Here is a 6,139-nt window from a genome sequence, read left to right as displayed (position 1 = left end):
GGAAGAAAATCTCCCTTTAATACATAGATTCTCATTCTCACAGAAAAACTATTAGATTCTACCTCTGTGACAGCCATGATGACCATGTCTGTCTTACTTACCAGTGTACTGCCCTGCCTTTCTACATTCCAAGTCTTGGAACAGGCTTGATGTGTAAGAAATACTTGATCACTAATGACTAAGTAAAGGAACGATGCCATCCTTACCTATCGAGGCCAGGTCCTGAAAAGTTTTGAGCAACACATCTCTGTAGTGGTCCCTCTGGGCAGAATCCAGCAAAGCCCACTCCTCCAGGGTGAAGTCCACAGCCACATCCTCAAAGACCACTGAGTTCTGAAACATCCACCAGATGTGCAGGAGCATGGCTGGGATGAGCAGCATGGGCACTGTACTCCACCCATACATGGTGCACACAAGATGCTGTGGCCTCTCAACATCTGCCCTGTGGCACTTGTCAGACCTCTTCCTCTGTCTACACTCACTTCCTCATAGATTTAACAGCACCACTAACACATTGAACCGCTCTCTACATCTTTACTAGGACCACTTCAGGACTTATTCCTCTCTATCAAAATGGTTTAGACCACATTGGAGATATCAAAAAAATTCTATACAAATGAAACAAATATTTGCATTTTAAGGCCAACAATCCCTTGTGACACAAACTATTTTCAGCTCCCTCCCTACTGCACACTACATCACTCAGCACTCAATGAAGCAGAGTCAAACCCAGATGAGGTTTTAATGTTTATCAAAGCACACTGCAGGACTGGCAACTTTTCCTTCTGTTCCCTTCCCCACACATGAGGCCAAGGGGCCTGTAGGGACCAAATTTGCAACAAGGGCTGGGAAGCCACCATGTCTTAAAGAACTCCAGGCCCAACTGGCTGAATAAAAACAGTCTTTTAGAGAAGCACTAATTTTAACTTATTCATGTAATAATTGTCATAGGTTCAGCCTCTACTATTTCTCTCTGTGCATTTTCATGGAAACAGGAAGTTATTGAGAAATCAGACCTCAGGAAAGAAGGAAAAGGTGTGAGAATTTAGATCTCACCACATTCCCTACATTCCTGAGCCTGAACCTCAGTGCTGAAGCCCCCAGTGTTTTGTTTTTTTCTAATTCAACTTTGAGTTCTCTCACACACTCTCTCTTTTATTCTCTCTCTCTCTCTCTCTCTCTCTCACACACACACACACACACACACACACGTACACACAGAGTGAGGGTATAAAATTTTCAAACAGCTCTTTCCACCAGAGCCATAAGTGTATTCTTGCTAACCTCAATGATAAGTTTAAAAGTCTCACTTTATAAAGGAGTTAACTGAAGCCCAAAACATTTGATGGTGAATTTACCATATGATAAAAGACATGAAGGATTAAGCAGTGCCCTCCTATAAAACACTCCCTTATCTCAAGTTCCAGGAGAAAGTAACTCCCCACACACCTCCCTAGAGGCAGTACTTTCAATTTCTCATTTTCATATCCCATATTGGACACATGAGCATGACAGCCCAAGCCCTGAACACAGGAACACACTGAGAGGCATGGCACCTTTAAACTCTGGTTTCTAAAGAAAGATCATCAACCCACTAACATCCATGAGCAGGGGACAAAAAATACTGTCGTGCAACAACTCTGATGCCAACATTTACCTGTTAAGCAGCAGAATAATGGGAATACCCTATTATTGGTACAGGGAATGACAGAAGTCCCCTGGGTCCACCTCCATTGCTCTTAGTACAGTGCGTCTGTAGTGTTTTCTCATCATAAAGTTGCCTTGCCTGGTGTGCAGAAAAGAGCCAACATTGTAGGCCTTAGACTTTATCCTCAGAAAGCCTTGCTGACAATGTTGCATTGGTTGGTGCTGTTGGATTGAATTGTTCCCCCCAAAATCCATGCATTAGAAACTCAACCCCCACTGTGATAACGTTAAAGGGGTGGGAAATCCTATCATGGTCATTGAAAACTGGGGCCTTGCAGAGGTAATTAGATTATGGGTACCGTGCCCTATTAAGTAAATGGATTAATAAGTTGATGGTTTGATGGTGGTCATGGGTGTGGTTCTGACAACTTTAAAATGAGGGTGCTTGAGGAGCTTGCCCTCTCTCTGCTTCTGCCATCCACCTGCTTTGCTGTGAAGAGTCACCACCCATCAGCAAGGCTCTCACCAGAACTGTTCTCTGGACTTTGGACTTCCCAGCCTCTGGAAATGTAAGCGGTACATACTTCCTTACAAATTACCCAGTTTGAAGTATTCCTGTTATGAGCAACAGAAACAGACTAATACAGCTAGTGTCTGGGAACCTGGGTTTCAGGAGGGTTCACACCATGCTCACTGATGTGCAAACTACACTGTTAGTGCTGAATGCCTGCTTTCCTCCTGGAAAAGTTTAGTACATGCCAGGCACAGGATGCTTATATGATTAGGCAGCAGAAAAAGTCCTGGGCACTGAGTCTCGAATGAGCTTCTCCGGGAGACATTTCACATGTGTTTTCACAGCTCATTTCTGGGGAACTAGATGGATTCTGTGTGATTACACTGGGAAAGGACTCTTAAAACCCTGCACCTGTTTCCTTTTGGGCTTCTCCCTTTGCTGATTTCCCTGTGTGTCCTTTTGTTATAACAAATCACAGTCATGAGTGTGACTGTATGCTGAGTCTTGTGAATCCTACTAGCAGGACCTAGGGGTGGTCTTGGAGACACCCGACACAGTTGTCATCTGCAATGGATTTACCTGACCTTGACTCACTGAAATTTGGCAAGTGAGTCTTGTGAATCCTACTAGCAGGACCTAGGGGTGGTCTTGGAGACACCCGACACAGTTGGCCTCTGAAATGGATTTGCCTGACCTTGACTCACTGAAATTTGGCAAGAGCAGTGTTTGGGAAAAGGGAGGATAAGGGGTAAGGGATGGTGAGACTTTGGTCCCTGGGTGGCTGTGGAGTCATCCACATTATGAAACAGCAGCTGAGCTACTGTCTGAGAGTTAAAAGTTGATGGAGGGAAAGATGACAGATCCAGCCCCAGGACGGGGCGTGCTGGCCATGCTGGCCGTGCTGGCTGCTTCAGGCTGTGCCAGCCAAGTGAGAGAGAAAAGAGAGTGTGGCCTGAGCCTGTGTAATGGGCTTGGTTTCTGGTCTCTCCACCAGGCAGGAGGAGAAAGGACCGCCGTGTTCCCAAAGGTGAGCTTGGAATGGGCAAAAAATGTTACAAGTCTACATTGCACTGGGAGGGGAGAAGAAAGTTAAATCAGTTCCCAGGGCTGGAGCAAAATTTTAGATAAAACAAGGGGAGAGGGAGGGGGTACTCCAGCCTTTTTTCAACCTGCTGCTGGTGCTGCCAGAGCCTGACCAGCAAAGATCTCCCCTGGCAGCTGTAATGTTATCCCTGAAATGCCAAATTTACTGCCATCAGTTGGTTGTGGGTTGCACTGTGTTCCTGCAGAAAGACACGTCCATGTCCTCACCCCTGGTATCTGTGAATGTGACCTTATTTGTAAATAAGATTTTTGCAGATGTATTCAACTTAAGATGAGGTCATCAGGGTGGGCCCTAATCCAATATGACTGGTGTCCTTGTAAGAAGCAGAAATGCCACATGAAGACACAGACACTCATGGAAGATGGTCATGTGAAGATGGAGGCTGAGATTGGAATTATGCTGCCACCAGCGAAAGGACACCTGGGGCCACCAGAAACTCCAAGAGACAAGGGACGCTACTGCACCTACACATATGATGAAAAGGAAGAAAATGTCACACACTCGTGATTTTACAAATGCTGCAGGGATCATCTCAATCAGCTTGTCATTGCCCTAGTAGGGCTCTCTGTGGTGACTCTGCACCTGTGACAAGTCTCTGACTTGGTCCTCATTCTGTCAGTGAAATCTTTGAAAGCTAGGTGGCCATTTCCCTGGTCATCTTATATATAAAAATCTAGACTCCTCTTCTTGCCACCCTATGATCCTTCTTCCCCTTTAATTGATGTAATGTTTTCCACAGCACTCACAACACCCGGCTTATTGCCAATTTTTTGGTTGTGTAAGTCCTTTCAGGCAAATTTTAGGTAAATATAGAGACAGACAGATCCCTAGTTTTATTTAATGCTGAATGGCCAGAATTTACAACGCCTAGAATATAATAGATACTAAATAAATTTGTTAATAAATTAATTAAGCAATTAGTTGTACTCTATCCTTTCAATGGTGTTCTGTAAAACCATGTGTAAAATGATCATTTAAATAGATTTAAATTTTCTATTAATTTACACTATGCTTTCAGAAACATGTTTCTCTGGGTAATAAAATAATCTTAAACACACTTTAGGCATCTAACATCTATTTTTAAGAACATTTTCTATTTGTAAGCCTGCAACCTGGCCACATCAATTTCTCCCACATGACTTCCACTAAAGAGATATTTAAATTTCCAGGTAATTCTTAACCATTCATTAGCAACACTCCACATAGTTGATTTTTACATGAAAAAAATGTTTGCAAATCCTAGGGCCCTCATGAATACATGGCCACTCTTGGTAGCAGAAATACAGACACTTTCTTTCTGTTAGAACTCATACTGCAAATGTGTAGTTTTGCATTTTGACATTAAATTATATTGTCACTTCAAATATGTTTATAAAATCTTAGTTTTGGTTCACATTAGTTCCCAAATTAGATATTTATAAAACCACTTGACTTCACAAAGCACTATTTTTATTTCTGTTTTTATTTATTTTTATTTATTTATTTATTTTTTGTCTTTTTCATGACCGGTAAGGGGATCACAACCCTTGGCTTGGTGTCGTCCGCACCGTGCTCAGCCAGTGAGCGCACCGGCCGGTCCTATATAGGATCCGAACCCGCGGTGGGAGCGTTGCTGCGCTCCCAGTGCCGCACTCTCCTCAGTGTGCCACGGGGCCGGCCCAGTTTTTATTTATTTTTTTCACATGCAATCAGAATTTAAAAGATGAGGTTGGAAGAGTTACTAGCCTTAAAATACTTGTTTATAGTATCTTGTTTATAAATATACACACATACACACATATATACACACACATACATGTACATGAGCACGTGTGTGTATTCTGTACCTTTTTGGTAATTCTACTGTTGCATTACTACATTGTATCAAAATTGGATTTTTTATGTATCTATCTTTAGCACACACTCTGAGCCCCATGAGAAAACACGGAGCTTATTTCTTTATTCATCTCTGCATTTGCAAAACCTAGGTCAGTACCTGACATGTAAGATCTAGTCAATACATGTTGCATTGTTTTTTGTTTTTTGTTTTTCCTTCTTGTCCTTTTTCGTGACCGGTAACTGGATGGCAACCCTCGGTGTCGCGCTCGCACTGCGCTCAACCAGTGAGCGGACCGGTCTCTATATGGGATCCGAACCCTCGGCGGGAGTGCCGCCACGCTCCCAAGTGCTGCACTCTACCGAGTGCGCCACCGGGCCGGCCCCGCATTGTTTTTTCTATTGAATTGTATTGCACTTAGCAAGATGTTCACAAACTGTTATCAGAGGTATATTCATTCTGCAACACGTGAGTGGTATTGTAGGCTTTCATACACAGAATGCTCTGAATATTAAACCAATCTTCATGCTGTAATGCTCATTAACATAATTAAACTCTCTAAAAAACTAAAAATTACCAAAAAATAATTTTTTTCCAAACATTTTCTTTCTTATATCTCTGCCCTGATGTCCCTATACCCCAATTTTAGAAGCAGATTGTGTTAAGATAAATACAAAATTACTAGAGTTTTATTTGCCTTAAACCTAGGTTGAGAATGACATGAATCCACTTTACATGTTGAGTTCAACTCAGGACATGGATATGACTCTTTTCTGAGAACTTGTAATTTCATACAGCAGATGAGTTATATACAATATATGAAAAAATAGAGAATTGTGGCTTAAATGTAGGAAGAATTTATATGATTTCTGTGCATGCAGTGACAATGGTTATTTCATCACTGAAACATTCAGGAAAATTTGAAAATACAGTGGTCCTTAAAATTATTCTGCTTGCTATAATCTCAGTACGAAAAATGTACTTGTGTAGCACTTTTATTTGTGAGTTTTCTTATGGTTGTAGATAGGAAGACAATATTATACAGATGTCAATTCTC

At 42.0% G+C, this 6,139-nt stretch overlaps 1 pseudogene; it reads right to left on the bottom strand.

Annotated features, from left to right (window-relative positions):
* Positions 1–405, bottom strand: part of LOC103582172 — a 2,941-nt pseudogene extending 2,536 nt beyond the window's left edge.
* Between the last annotated feature and the right edge of the window lie 5,734 nt (positions 406–6,139).

The sequence above is a fragment of the Galeopterus variegatus genome, unplaced genomic scaffold (assembly GCF_000696425.1).
Source record: "Galeopterus variegatus unplaced genomic scaffold, G_variegatus-3.0.2 Scaffold15162, whole genome shotgun sequence".
Classification (NCBI taxonomy): Eukaryota; Metazoa; Chordata; class Mammalia; order Dermoptera; family Cynocephalidae; genus Galeopterus; species Galeopterus variegatus.
Note: the sequence above shows the minus strand (reverse complement) of the source record. Positions and strands in the feature narration are given on the sequence as shown.